This window comes from Podarcis filfolensis, assembly GCF_964270895.1.
Source record: "Podarcis filfolensis genome assembly, chromosome: 1".
NCBI classification, from domain to species: Eukaryota; Metazoa; Chordata; class Lepidosauria; order Squamata; family Lacertidae; genus Podarcis; species Podarcis filfolensis.
Genome location: NC_139604.1, coordinates 135,299,772 through 135,315,872, shown reverse-complemented (window position 1 = coordinate 135,315,872; position 16,101 = coordinate 135,299,772).

The window sequence follows — 16,101 nt, the reverse complement described above, 5'->3', positions numbered from 1 at the left end:
AATGAGGAATTAAAAGGGCATAAAGGGTGCTGCAAATCATTCATCAGCTCAGTGCTTCATGTGAAGAGAAAGCAACAAGTACTGGTTTGTTTGTTTTTTTCATTTTTCTGGGTTGTGTGTGTGCAATTGTGATAGTGGCTGAATGGGATTATTAGCCAGGCGGGCATGAACTTACTCCTAGCAACTTCATCTTGACTTTGAAAAATGAAATGCAGCTTGGTTAGCAGAGAAAAGGTCTTCTTCTCCTTCTCCTCTCATAACACTAGAACTTGTTGAAGTTGAACACTGGAAGATCCAGGGCAGAGAAAATCTGCCACATTGACTAAGTCACCATTGTTGTTGTTTAGTCGTGTCCGACTCTTCCTGACCCCCTGGACCAGAGCACGCCAGGCACTCCTGTCTTCCACTGCCTCCCGCAGTTTGGTCAAACTCATGCTGGTAGCTTTGAGAACACTGTCCCACCATCTCGTCCTCTGTCGTCCCCTTCTCCTTGTGCCCTCCATCTTTCCCAGCATCAGGGTCTTTTCCAGGGAGTCTTCTCTTCTCATGAGGTGGCTAAAGTCTTGGAGCCTCAGCTTCAGGATCTGTCCTTCCAGTGAGCACTCAGGGCTGATTTCCTTCAGAATGGAGAGGTTTGATCTTCTTGCTATCCATGGGACTCTCAAGAGTCTCCTCCAGCACCAGAATTCAAAAGCATCCATTCTTCGGCGATCAGCCTTCTTTATGGTCCAGCTCTCACTTCCATACATCACTACTGGGAAAACCATAGCTTTTACTATACGGACCTTTGTTGGCAAGGTGATGTCTCTACTTTTAAAGATGCTGTCTAGGTTTGTCATTGCTTTTCTCCCAAAGTCACCATTACATCTTGAATTTCTTTATGTTCAAGTTGTGGGTGGCTTTATGCTTTTAAGAATTTTGATGACAATGTTGTGGGAATGTTCAGGGATGCAGGAGAGGATATATTGTTTGATTATAGCCTTTCCAACTTGTGTTAACAAGTTCACAATTTAGCAGAGTAACATTCGCCTTTTTAAACTCACAGCGGATGCATTTGCTCAGGCTTGCTAAAGCCTCTGTAATAACTGTTCTGGTATTTTCCCCTTATTCCCTCACAAAAGATAAGACACGACACAGTCTTCTACAAAAGTATAAAAAGAGTTTACTCACACATCATTCTGTTCACAGTCGGATCCCAGAAGGCAGACTTAGCTTAGAAAAGTAACACATACCTAGAAACTATCTCATAAGGAGACAGTCCCTTTGTCCTCTCTTTGGCTAAGCAAATGTTGCTTCTTCAATGCATGTAGTCAGAGAGAGATGGCTGCCCTGCCCTGTGCTTTTGTCGTTACCTGCACAGGTGAGGCCACACCCACCTCTAGTCACATGCAGAGGAAGTCTCTCCCAGCCCAGAAGGAAACAGGAAGTTTACCTACTGGCTGGACAAACATTCCTCCCCATGTGTAAACTTGTTCACTCTAGGAATGTTGTACTTGACTGCTCTTGGGTTTCACATCCCACAAAACCCACAAGTAAAATTCAAGCCCTCTCCCCTCCTGTGGTTTTCAACAACTGGCATTCAGAAGCAGCCATGAAGGCAGAACACCATAGGAGCCAACTGCTAGGGGCCAAGGGGTCTTCAGCCCCCCCAATAAAATATTTGAAGGAGCCAGGCCCCCCAAAAGTTTAAGGGCATTGCCACTCCAATAGGCCATGTCATGCGATTGATTGTGCCAGGTGAGGCTAACCTGCCCCCCCCCCCAATATTTTATTATTCAAGTAGGCACCCCTGCAGAGCACAGCCGTCCTGGATAGTAGACCCCGGTTATCTTCTCCTCCCTCTGATGGTCCCTCTTATCCCAGATCACTCCGGCTGCTTTCACAAAAGCCACACAAACGCCTGCAAACGCCCATCTTCTATCTACCTGATGATGAAACTGCACTTAGCTGTATTATGTATGCTCAGATGTTACTGTTATCATATCCCGAGGTTAGAAAAGTGATGGTTTTGCTCTGCTTTCTGGAGTCAAAGAATACAGAGAGATCTTTCGCTGCCTTTGTATCTGCTGGGACGGCCTTGCCTTGTTTTGTTATTTACAAAGGGATAAATACACTGGAGCTCCTTTTAGCTGCACAAGCAGATTTCCTCGTCATCTTCTCTTCCGCTGTCAGGAGGGAAAATTATATGTCTGAAATGCACAAACGATCCTTCCGCTTAGAAATGCCAGGAGCCCCCTTTCCTCTCCCCGCCTTCTGGGGCTGTGGGAAAACGGTGGCGTTATCTTCCCCATCCCCATTTAATCACTCACTCAACTTTCTTTCTAAAAGCAATGTTCAAAGCTATGCAAAAGCTTCTCCGCCGCGCGAATTCATTACCTTTCATTTCAGCCAATTACAATGGGCCCATCTCCCTGGCATTGTGCCTGCCTGCCGGTGTTATCATTACAAAGTCCCTCTTCTCTCCGGGGCTTCGCAGCTGAGCTGTGAACATCCATCCTGGGCTGGAAACCTGATAATGCGCCGGAGGGACCCTGGGGTTTTGCTCGGCCGTGATGGATCCTTTCTCTGCAAGAACAGAAAGTTCAAGTTTGCCTCGTTTGCTTCCCTCGCACAAAGCCAAAGAGAAATGAAACAAGAGTCAGTCTCTTTGCGTTCAGGGCAATCGCAATACTTTGTTTGCAACGTTGCATTCTGTTCCTTTGCATGCTTTCCCCCTTTCCAACAATTCATTCATCATCTGCTTCATGGAGAGCAGCCCCACTCCTTCGATACTTTTGTTATTTCCATTTACTGCATTTATGTACCAACCTCTCCGCTTCCAAGCGACTCAAGGTGGCGTATAATAATAATTTATTATTATTATTATTATTATTATTATTATTATTATTATTATTATTTATCTATTTATTAATACCCCACCCATCTGGCTGGGTTTTCCCTCTCCGCATCTGATCCTCAAAACAACCCAATGTGGTAGATTAGGCTGAGAGAGGCAGGAATTGGCCCACCAAGGTCTGTGGGATGTATTGTTACCAGAGCAGTCAAGTACAGTGGTACCTCTGGTTGTGGACAGGATCCATTCCAGAGGTCCGGTTGAATCCCAAGGCTTCCACAACCTGAGGACCACTTCTGTGCATGCATGTGTGGTGAAACCCAGTAAAATACTTCCAGGTTTGCCGCGCAGACATCCCGAAGTTTACGTAACCAGAGGGTTACATAAACGGAGGTACGACTGTACAACATTTTCCTGTTGCCTAGAGTGGACACCCAGGGGAATGTGGCTCCAGACAGGGATGACTTCCTGTCCTACCTGCTCTGGAGCTTCTTCCCCCTGTGTGAGACCAGGGAGATGGGCATGACCCTAGCTGACCAGATAAAAGGGTTGGCCACGCAACCATCTCCCTCTTGGACTTTTGGATCCTTTTGATCCTTTTGATGTTTTATTACTGGATCAGTCAAGTACAGCATTTTCCTGTTGCCTAGAACCGACACAAGGGGGAATGCGTAGGACTTCCTGTCCTACCTGCTTTGGAGCTTTTCCCCCCTGTGGGTGACCAGTTGGGTGGGCATGACCCCAGCTGACCAGATAAAAGGGCTAGCCACGCAACCATCTCCCTCTTGGTCTCTTGGACTCTTCCTCTTCCTCTTGGACTCTCTCTCTCCTGGCTCTTAGCCAGCGCATGGCTCTCCGCATAGGATGGAACCCACAAGCAGAAAGTCCAAGGTGTAGCTCAGACTTCTTTTCACTGTAACCACAAGGTAAAGTCTGCCTTCAGATTACTGCTGGGAACTGAATGTGAGTCAGACTTCATTCTTGCTTTTAAAGAAGACTGTGTTGTGTCGTTATTATTATTTTAAGAGGGAAATAAAGGGGAAACTCACCAGGAACAATCCAGGCTGGAGAAGCCAGACAGGATTGCTTAATTAAAGGATTCTAACAAATCATCAACTTGCTTCCAATAAGTTGCAAAGGGAATGTGCTCTGCTGTTTACTCTCTAGCGTGAGTGAGGAGGGATAATATCAAAACAATAGATGCTCTCCTACCTTCCTTAATATTCCCACAAGGTCACCCAGCAAGCTAAATGGCAGAGAAAAATTTCCCATGAAGGAGAGTCCACCACCTTCTGAGGGATTCCTTCCTCTGCCAACTGGCTCTTAAGCTCTTACTAAGGTTTAGTCGGAATCTCTTTTCTTGACTTCGGAGTCCATTGCTTTGGGTCCTATCATCTGGAACAGCCACAGAAAACAAGCTTTCTCCATCTTCCCTGGGCCAGCTCTTTAGATATTTGAAGGTGGCTCTCAGATCACCTCTAAGTCTTCTCTTCTCCTGGCTGAAGATACCCAACTCAGAACTTCCTCACACCTTGTTGTTTTTACCTAAAAGCATTTTCACAAGAGAAGCACCCAACAAATGGGCATCTTTTTATTATTGTTAATCAAACTTCTGAAAAACATGGCCATGTCAAAGGTGGCAACAGCAGCAACAACCACCATGGAGAGTCTCAAAACATTTAACCTCAGCTTTCCACCTTTGTCTACCAGAAGACGAGGTTTTCTTCCCAGAGTATCTCAATAGGGATGCAAACCTCAGGAAGCCAAGTAGCATTTTGTCCTGGTGCCGGAGAGATGCACGTACGCAAGAGAAGGAATTGTCCTATTTTAACTTTAATCTCCTTCCTTGGTTCTCCCAATCCACATCCCCTTTGAGAAGCTGCTGCATATTTCACTTTTAAAAACCTATTTGATTCCCAACTTATTGTCTCACCACGGGCTTCCCCAGTTAACATGCTTTATCTACGCACAGTGGGCCTGCTAATTTTATGGCTCAAGCAGTGTCTTTTATCCCTGCAGTTAGCAAAAGAATTTATTTTGCTAGCCATCAAAAGCGTCTTTTACAGAAGCAACGCTCTCCCCAGCCAGCCAGCCACTTAACAGCACCCAGAATAAGAATTACTCAGGCTCATTAGGGAGGAGAGTTCAGGTCTCCTCGTTGCAAAAAGGATATTGCAGAGCTGGAGAAGGTTCAGAAAAGAGCAACCAAAATGGAGGGACTCCCCTATGGACAGTGTTTGGGACTCTCTAGTTCAGAGAAAAGGCAAGGAAGAAGCAATGTGATGGCAGTTTATAGAATTATGCCTGGCATGGAGGAAGTGGGCAAGAAGTTTTTCTGCCTCTCTTGTGTTGTTGTTGTTTAGTCATTTAGTCGTGTCCGCCTCTTCGTGACCCCCTGGACCAGAGCACGCCAGGCACTCCTGTCTTCCACTGCCTCCCACAGTTTGGTCAAACTCATGCTGGTCTCTTCGAGAACACTGTCCCACCATCTCGTCCTCTGTCGTCCCCTTCTCCTTGTGCCCTCCATCTTTCCCAACATCAGGGTCTTTTCCAGGGAGTCTTCTCTTCTCATGAGGTGGCCAAAGTATTGGAGCCTCAGCTTCATGATCCGTCCTTCCAGGGAGCACTCAGGGCTGGTTTCCTTCAGAAAGGATAGATTTGATCTTCTTGCAGCCCATGGGACTCTTAAGAATTCATAGTGCTAGAATTCCTTATTCATACAGTGCAGAGTTAAACTGTGGAACTCACTCTTGCGTGGCAAGTTCCCAGGTAGAAATAATGACACATGACACAATTATTAAGGTTAATGGGCTAAATAAGGCCACAACTTTATTGGTTACAGGTGATGAGCGGTATTGGCTGAGGCATTGGTCCTAACCGACTATATCTGACTCCAGCCCGTCTGCTTGAAGTCCGGGAAGGGTTAACCACCAGTAGGGGGAGTCCTGATGATGCGCATCAACTAGGAACTCCCCCAGGGTCACCGCTAGGGGGCGTGCCTTAGGCCCTAACCTCCCTAGGCTTTGGACAGGGCCACGCCCCCCGGAATCCTTTATCGGACTACCCTTCAATATGTGGGGCAGGTGATGGCACTTCCTCCCCTCTTCCATCTACAGAGCAATACCAATGCCTAACCACCAATACCCAGCAAGTTGTGACGATTTGCTACGAGGTAGGCGAAAACCAAGTGGCTGGTGCCAATTTGCCAAGTGGAAAAATTCCTACCAGGCCCCTTAATGGTGACCAACCAAGGTCCATAGCAAGGTCAAGGAACGAAAACCTTATAGGGCGGGAGGGTGGGAAAAACAGGAACAGCTGGAGGCGGCAAAAGAGGGAGATTCCTGGCCGCGTCCTGCCTTTTGGCCAGTGGGTGACGCGGCTGGGAATCCCCCCAATCGTCCAGGGGCTGGCCTCCCACCCCCTGAGCACGTGGTGGGGCCGTGAAGCCCACAAACCCATCTCATCCCTAAGGCAGAAGTGGCTCTGCAGAAGGCAGGGATGGCCACCAACTTGGATGTCTTTAAAAGAGGATTAAGAGGAATTCATGGAGGATAAATGCTATCAATGGCTCCTAGTCAGGATGGCTCAGCTCTGCCTCTGCAGCTGGAGGCAGCGATGTTTCTGAAGGCCAGACTCTGGGAACAGCAGGAGGGGAGAGTTGCTATTGTGCTCGACACCTGCTTGGCCACTGTAAAAATAGTATGCTGGACTAGATGGGTTGTTGGCCTGATCCAGCAGGTTCATCTTATGTTCTTAATGCTCCTGAACACGAGTGCAGTGGTCCCTTGGTTCTCAAACTTAATCCGTTCCGGAAGTCCGTTCCAAAACCAAAGCGTTCCAAAACCAAGATGCTTTCCCATAGAAAGTAATGCAAAACGGATTAATCCGTTCCAGACTCTGAAAAACAACCCCTAAAACAGCAATTTAACTTGACTTTTACTATCTAATGATACCACTGAGCCATAAAATAAAAGCAACAATCAATGTACTGTACTATAAAATAAATAAAACAATATTGTAGATGATGAAAATAAAAATTAAAAAAATTTCTTACCTGCACTGATGACAGTCATTGTTTGGATGGTGGGCTTTTATCCATTTCCGCAGTCACACAATCAATCAATCAATCAATCAATCAGTAGCGAAACTGGGATCCACACAGTCACAAAAGCAAATTAACTGAAAAAGCCTCAAAACAAAAAACGCAAAATAAATAGCAAAATCAAAAGCACCAAATATAAACCCAAATATCACCTCAGAACACTGCAATCGGAAACGGAAGGCTTGAATTACAATGTGGGGTGGGGTGCAAATTAGCAGCGCAACAGGAAACACAGGGGGACTCAAAACAGAGCACATTTGGCTTCTGGAAAAAAGTTCAAAAACCAGAACATCTACTTCTGGTTTTGCAGCATTCAGGTTCCGAGTTGTTTGTGAACTAAGCTGTTTGAAAACCGAGGTTCCGCTGTAGGTGGAAACCGCCGGAGGGGAGAGCACTGCTCTGGTGCTTGGATCCTGCTTAGAGATTTCCCTTGAGGGCATCTGGTTGGCCACTGAGAGAACAGGAGGCTGGACAAGATGCCCTTGGCCGGGTGCAGCAGGATCTTCTTATGCTCTGATGTTCCACAAATGCAATTGCTTTTTGGAAACAGATTTCTGCAGATATGGAGTTGACCGCACAGCTTGCAGAGGCATCTGTTGCCTGCGCAGGGAATGGACTGCAGCCCAGCAGCTCACCCACTGTTACCAACACAGGCTAACAGACAGCAGGCTGCGACCAGATATGTATATTACGCATTTGGCTGCTCGTCTCCATTCATTTGAAACTAAGGCTGTGTTTATCAACAGTCCTGATAGACCACTTCATTCTTTTCCTACTCAGTTCATTTGTCTCGCTGTCACAAGAGCACTTATGCAGTGGTTAGATAATAAAACTTTTAAAATATGTTTTCTCCCCTCTCAGGTACCCTGTGAAGCCATTATATCAAGTGGACACATTATTTCAGCTAGCTCAGGTGTCTGGAGCCACTTGGGGCGGGGGAAATGCAGGAGACATTGTGAGAAAGGCACATCCGTCCCTCTAAACGTTAACACCAAGCTGGAACTAGGCATGAACCCATAATTTGCCAGGTGATAAATCATTACCCACCTGTCAATCATCCTCTAAATATACCACAAAGATGTTTTGAAAACGAGTCTAGGAAAATATTCCAGGGATCAGACTCTGCCTGCGAACCACAGCAAGCAAAGCTGTAAATCTATTTATCCTCATTTTGAGAGGTAATGACGGGTCTCTGGTATTGTGCGATCTTTTCCAGGTGTGGAACTGAGAATGCCTAAATGTGTGTTGCTGGAAAGGTTTAACACGGGGATTTTCCATGGGGCTATATCAGGGGTCAGCAAGGTTTACCTTGCCTGGGCCAGTTCACTCCAGCGGAGATCCCTCTGTGGGCTGGATCACGTGAGCGCGTGCGTCTGCGTCAACACAATTTCCGGCGTCTGCGTCAACACAATTTTCAGCATCTGCACATCCACAGACATGATTTTTGGTGCCGTGGAAGCGAGTCCCCATGCCACAGCATGCCAGATTAGTGCAGCACATGGGGACTCGCTGAGCGGGCGGCTCGGTTCGGGGGTGGCTCGTGGGCCGGTTAAATGACCCCCATGGGCTTGTGGCCCATGGGCCTTAGGTTGCCTACCCTGGGCTATATTAATGCCAAGAAGAGCACTCTGAGCTGTTGCTGAGTTAATGATTATCTAATTGTTGTTCTCTGGTAGCTAACATGTAAGTGTTGCAACCTTTGATCATGTGATGAAGGTACTAAGTTGCAAATTTGCCATCTCGAAAGGGTGGTGGCTGTTGGTCTCCCAAAATGCCACAGGGAGAACAATGCATATAAATGACTCTCCAAAAGGAGCTGGAACAGGGGAGACACGTTTTCATTTTTGGAGGGTTTTTTTATTTCTAAGATATTGAGCCTGTGCTGGACAGCACAAGTCATTGTGTGACAATTTGGATGTATCTTTGATGCTTATGTTCTGTTTTTAAAGAGTTCTGCAAGTGAAAGTTTGAATAATATTTTTATGGGCCTAGACAATGATTTCTTCCAAAGGAGTCAGTTCTTATGTTTCCAGTCGCTTCAAACTGAGCAATATTAATATCTGCAACATGGAGTGACTCCCCTATTTGAAAAGGTTGCAGCATTTGGGACTTTTTGGTGCAGAGAAAAGGCAAGTAAAAGGTGGCATGATAGAAATGTGGGAAATGGTGTGCTGTGTGGAGAAAGTGGAGGGAGAAAAGTTACCTTCCCTCTCTCCTAAGACTAGATGTGCTGGTCCCGTGGGTTACCCGAGAGGTGAGGTCCAAGTCCGGTCTGTGATCAAAGGTGCAACGTGGAGGCAGTCCGTAGTAGCTGAAGCTGGGTGTAGGGCAGGGAGTCGGGTGAAGTCAGGAACAGGCATGCAAGCAGTGAGCCAGGGCGGGTCAGGAGCTCAGGCAGAAAAGCAGGACAGGGTTCAGACAGGAACTGGCAACCAGCAATGTTGCTCCCTCAACCTAGGACTGGGCTGGCTGGCTTTTATCTGCCCCGAGGCATAGGGCGGCCCCGATCCTCTGGTGACTCGCCTCTCCTGGCCCGGAGGCGAGCACTCCTCCTGTGGGAACTTAGTTCCCTCCACCTCTCTGCCCCGAGCCTCTGCAGCTCAGGAGAGGCTGGAGGGTGACCGGACCCAGAGGCAACCTCTTCTTCCCCTGATGGGGCTGAGAGTGGAGCACCTGCAGGCAATGGGTCCTCCATCACCTCAGGAGCCAGAGCAGACTCAGCTGGTGTCTGCTCCTGAGGATCCGGCACAGGTGAGGACCCTTCAGGCTCATGCCCCAGCCCCGGCTCAGCTGGATCTGGAGGCGGGGAATCCTGTGCAGGATGGGATCCCTCAGGTTCAGCATCCGAGTCTGAATCCCAGGCCATCACACTAGAGCTCAGTGGGGAGATCCAATGAAGCTGAATGTTGGAAGATCCAGGAGAGGCAAAAGAAAGTCCTCCTTCCTTCAGCTCAGAGTCAAAATGCAGAGTTCAATCCTGCAACACGTAGTTGTGGACATCATCTTGGGCATCTTTAAAAGGGGATGAGACCAATTAGCCATGATGCTTCAGAGGCAGTTGCTGGGATGCATCACAAATGTGAAGAGTTACTATTACCCTCAGCTCCTGCTTCTGGGCATCTGGTGAGATACCCAGAGGTCAGAAGGCTGGACTAGATGGGTCCCCTTTGGCCTTGTCCAGCAGGGCTCTCCATGTGAAGGTCTACTGCAACAGCAGTACCTCCATGCTCAGGGACAATCAACCTTCGAATACCAGATAATGGTATTGTGGGCTTCCCATTGGGACTTCTGCTTGGCCACTGTCAGAACAGGAGGCTGGTCTAGGTGGTTCCCCTTGCATGGAATCTTGGGGTCACCTGGTCCAAACCCCTGCAATGAAGTCAACATCTATGGTCCAACCCATTAGGACTCTTCCCATGTACTTATGTCCTTGTAGTCTTCCCAAGCTTTCACCCGTCCATGGATTTTACCATCTTTTTCAAGATACTGTGTGATTAAGTAACTCGTTCCGTGGTGTGTTACTGACAAAAGAGCTTCAAATGTGTTAAAATTAATGATGGGAATCTTTTCTTCCCAGCGATGCTGCTCGTTTCTGTTAGCATGTGTTGGAGCCTTCCTCAAGTTCAATGAAATTATAATTCACTTTTGAAGGAAAAAATATTCACAAGCAGCGTACAATGGTACAAACCAAAGCACAGATATCTAATTGACAGCATTCAAAACGTGCTCTGGGTGTGAGATTCCTTCCAATGCAAAGTGGGGGGGGGGGGTTGGAGCCCACCACCCACTCCAGGGTTCCAGTTCAGATCAGGGCCCTGTGCCACTGTTGCCTTTGGTTTTTTTAAAAAAATGGATTCACCCGATTGCTAATGGGGTGGCATTGATTCCACCACCAACACGATCTTTTTGCAGTTTCTCCATTTGCCTGTTGCCCTAAAGGACGCTCAGCAGACCAAACGTAAGGATAATGTTTGTATTGATTAACAGAATGACCCGGAGAAACTGAAAAGCAAATTGATCAACTTAACCAGATTCAGAAAGTACTGGGCAGCTGAGGATTTTAGTTAACTATGGGAGGGAAGCATCCCTCCAGATCCAAACCAAGAAAGGAGATTCTGACTAAACATCGGGGGGGGGGGGCTTTCTGACAGTAAGAGCTGTTTCAACAGTGGAACAGTCTCCCTTGGGAGGTTGCAAACTCTCCTTCCTTGGAGGTTTTTAGCAACGGTTGGGTGGCCATTTGTCAGGGATGCTTGAGTTGAGATTTGTGTATTGCAGGGGGTTGGACTAGATGACTCTTGAGGTCCTTCTAACTCTACAATAGCATGCTTTTATGAATACTGCATTAGCAGTTTCCTAAAGGGTGCCTGTGGATGTGGGTAGCGCTGTGGTCTAAACCACACTGCCTAGGGCTTGCCGATCGGTAGGTCGGCGGTTCGAATCCCCATGACGGGGTGAGCGCCTGTTGTTCGGTCCCTGCTCCTGCCAACCTAGCAGTTCGAAAGCACGTCAAAGTGCAAGGAGATAAATAGGTACCGCTCCGGCGGGAAGGTAAACGGCGTTTCCATGCGCTGCTCTGGTTCGCCAGAAGCGGCTTAGTCCTGCTGGCCACATGACCTGGAAGCTGTACGCCGGCTCCCTCAGCCAATAAAGCGAGATGAGTGCTGCAACCCCAGAGTTGGTCACGACTGGACCTAACAGTCAGGCGTCCCTTTACCCTTTACCTTTAAAGGGTGCCCGTAACCCAGTAATGCCTCTGTATAGCTGAAGTTTTTCTCCCCAACTGCTTTGCCTGCCATGACTCACTGATCTCTGCTGCTCCCTAGAATGCCAATCAAATTATTCCCAGGATTGTGGACTAGGCTGGGAAGGAAGGCATCCTTGGGGTCAATCAATGAACTCCCTTCCCCCAAAAAATCCCACTCAGCCGCTCCTGACAGGCAGCTAACAAAAGCCCACAGTGCACAGGGGGAGGGAAGGATCCTGCAAGGAGGACAAGACACTCCTCAACTCCCCCTCTTCTGGAAGTCATTCTGCCCAGTTTTCTTGGAGGAAGGGTCTGGGGGAGGGCAAATGCACCCCACTGCAAGAGCAGGAACGATATTTTCATTCAGAACACTTCTTCTGCCAAGGCTCCTGGCTCGTACTCTCCAAAAAATAAAAATAAAAAAGCTCTAAATCTGAATCTTTTTAAATGCAAGATTTTATGGGTTTGCTGAAATCTTTAATGGGTCTGATTATAGAGCCAAATCATTCTTTAGGGGGATGTAATGGCAGGAATTAAGGGAGCTGAGCTGGAAAAGGCCAAGAAAGGGAAGCAGCCGGGGGCTGCTTGCTTTTCTGATGCTGGAAACATAGTGCTTTCTTCACGGATGTGCAGCACGTGCTCCAAACACCCCCTTGTGTCCCAGAAATGCCCCAGATCCTCCCACAGGGGGCATGAAAGGTTAAACTGTTAAAACCAGCTCTTTAAATTGTGCCCACAAAGACATGGAAAGCTAATGGAGCCCTTTTTTTTGAGCAATGCAGAACATAATGATTTGGGTTTGGGCAGCCAGTCTGGATGATGCCCCGAGACAGAGTCCCTCCCGGTTCTTGGGGTTCTATACCTGGGGAAGGTTAGAATCCCAGAGAGGATTCTACTGCTGAACTGGTGAGACAAGTTTATTTACCTTAGCTGGCCACTCGAGTGTCCTCATTCGCATCCCAAAAGAAGGAGCCAGGTTGCAAGAGCTGCAACCAAGGGATGGGGGCCCTCCAGGCTGATGGGCGAACCTTTCCTCTCCCTGTCTCACCTTAATGTTCGGGAGGAGAACAAAAGACAGAGGTGTGTGTAAGCAGAGCTGGAAGAAGGCTGGAAGCTGGGCACACAGAGACCTGCTTGCTCTGAGCTGGATCCAAAGCTGTGACTACAGGAGAAGAGAAGTCTGTTTGGGTGTTGATGCTTCTAATAATATGTACATTATCCTTATCATCATTATCAAATCTTTGGGGAAGGGTCATCATAGCTCATTGGCAGACCATCTGCCTGCAAGCAGAAGATCCCAGGTTCAGACTGGGAATCTTTTCTCCCTGAGACCCTGAAGAACCTATGTTTTAGGCGCCTAATTAGTGTCTTTTCATTTGTCTGAGCTTTTATTGGTCAGCAATGTTAATTTGCTTGGTGGAGAACTTTTTACACAGGATCCTTCTTGGTTGTTTCATCAGGTTTTTACTCTGTTTGTCTTTGATGTTCCTTTTCTTCTTCTGCTGTTTTAAATGTGTTTCAGCATTTTCATTTATTTTCTACCACGAGCCACTTTGGTCATTTATTTAAAATTCCAAAGCGAGACAGAGAACCTGGAAACAAATCAGATTAATGGCATCATCTGATGCGGAGGGCGTGGTGCTGTTTCGGGAACGGCTTTGCCCAGAAGGTCTTTGAGGCATCATTAAACACCGAGGCAGGCACGTTCTCGAGTCTGGAGTCCGCCCAGCTTAGATCAGCAGAAGGAGTGGAAAACAAAATCCATAAGAACCTCTGGAGTCCCACCAATTGCTGTCAGCTCCTCCTTTCAAAACAAATACAGTGGCACTTTGGATCTTTGCTGTGAGTCGTTTTCAGCCTTATTAAAAGCAGGTCAATATTTGCAGAATAAAGAGCAGGCAATCCTCTAAGAAGAAGACAGGCTTCGTGAGGGCTTTGGCCCAAAGAGAGGAAATCAGCGCGGACTGGCTTGCAGGAATATGCATCGTTTTGGATCTGGAATTGATTTCCAGTCCTTTAGAAAGAATCTGAGCAGTCAATAGGATGGGAATGGCAGGAATTAAAGGCTCAGGTTTAGGGGGGGCAGGGGAGCGAGCTCCTTTCTTACAGAAATGCCATTTTTAGTCTGAAACCTTCTATGATGTGCTGTAAACACATTTTTAGTCGGTGGATCAATGGGCATCATTTGTAATTAATCTGAAAATGCAGCTAACAATCTTGCACATCCAGGACAAACAGAAGTTTAGAATCAAAGTTGGGAGGTGCTCAAGGTCTCATCCAGTCCGACCCAATGTAGTGCTGGAATCACAGCTGAGTAATAAAAACAGACATATCTAGTTGATATATATTCATGACATTCATTTATACAGAGGTTGAGAGACACAACTCAAGACCCATTGACAAGGCAAGATGGATCACCCTGGATCACCCTAGAACCCACAACTCTTCTGAAGACTGTAGACATGAGAACATAAGAAGAGCCTGCTGGATCAGGCCCATAGCTGTCAACGTTTCCCTTTTTAAAGGGAAATACCCTTATTCCGAATAGGATTCCTCACAAGAAAAGGGAAAAGTTGACAGCTATGATCAGGCCCCTCTAGTCCAGCATCCAACCGGTGGGAAACCCACAAGCCGGGCCAAGCACAAGAGACCTCTCCTCTCCTGCAGCTTCCCACACTGTTCTTTGACTAGTTTCCACATTTTGGGTATTATCTCTAGGCAAGAACATTATCCACACTTAACTGTACAAATTAAAGCATTAAGCACCATCTCCCCATTCATCTGACATTCCATGCAGGTAAAGAATGTTTCTTTCTTTTTCTTAATAGGCATGATAGGATGAAGAACCTGAATGGGGAATTAGGCATATGTCAAGCGAAGCTACAAATGCAGGGACAATTAAAAAAACCAACAAAAGCCACGCATTTCAGCTCAAAGCAACACAATGAGGGGAAATGAATCCCATCCTCTGTGGGGAGCCACTTCATCCCTTTGATTTGGACCATTTCCAGTCCTGCTCACCTCAAGGAGCCTATTGTGGAACTGGGAAAGGTTCGGAAAAGGGTGTCCAAAAGGACAGAGAAATGAGCCTTCCTTGGTCCTTCCTGGGAGCCATGAGATGGTTCAAGAAGAGAGAAGGAGACAAAGGGATGCCCTCGCCTGCCTCTTTTATTCCCTTCCGATGGAAGATTTGGAGGCCGCATTCCTCTAATCTACATTTTATGACCTTAATCTCGGAACCTAATTGGGAAAAAAGACAGAAAATTACAAGTACACTTAGATGACTTAATAAGGTAATTCCACGGAGGGTCACAGAAGCTGCTTTGTTCTCGGTGACCTTGAGTTTCTAATTCCTTAAGTGATAATGAAATGGAACCGGTGTCATTTATAGCAGAGGGTATTGGGATGAGGGGGTGGGGCAGAGAAAGAAAGGCAATGAGCTCTTCCTCTGGCGAAACGCTGGCTGCAATTTAAGATATAACAACCGGAAAATGATCTTGGATTTCACACCTTGGATTTTCTCTTGCAGCCTTTTGAGATATTATTGCTGAAAAGCGATGCGGGCTGGGGGGGGGAGCTGTTTTTTTAATTACGCTTCCCCCTTCCATTCATATGCCGCAAGTACAGTTCAGAGCAGACAAAGAAATAAGGGGAAATTAATTTTCAGTTCGGATCTGACGGTGCTCAAGTTATCTCCTGCCCCTCCTCGCTACAAGCTCACATCAATGTTCATGCACAACTATTTATGGGGTGAGACGGAATAAATCATAGAACCATAAATTCATAGAATTGTATACTTGGAAGGGACCAAAGGGTCATCTAGCCCAACCCCCTGCAATGTAGGAATCACATATGGGCTCTGCCACGGAAGATGGAGGAAGCTTGTTTTCTGCTGCTCCAGGGGGCAGGACCCCAACTGAAGGATTCAAATGGCAAGAAAGGAGATTCTGGCTAAACATCAAGAAGCACTTTCTGACAGCAAGAGCTGCTCAAGAGTGGAACCGTCTCCTTCAGAAGGTGGTGGTCTCTCCTTCCTTGGAGGTTTTTAAGCAGAGGTTGGGTGGTCATATGAAAGGGACCCCTTAGCTGTGATTAAGGTCCATGAAGAACCATAGTTTAGAGGTCCTGGGCCCTAAGGAAGTCAGACTGTCCTCCACCAGGGCCAGGGCCTTCTCAGTGATGGCTCCAACCTGGTGGAATGCTCTGTCCCATGAGACCAGGGCCCTGCAGGATTTAACCTGCTCCAGGTGGATCATGTTTAGACAAAACTCTCCACTATGACCTGTCCATCTTGGGTGGCCCTGCACGGCATAGCTCATAGCTTCTCTGAGTTATTCAAGCTCCTTCACCACGGCAAGGCAGTGATCCATGAAGGGGCAGAGACATCACCTTGCCAACAAAGGTCCGTATAGTTAAAGC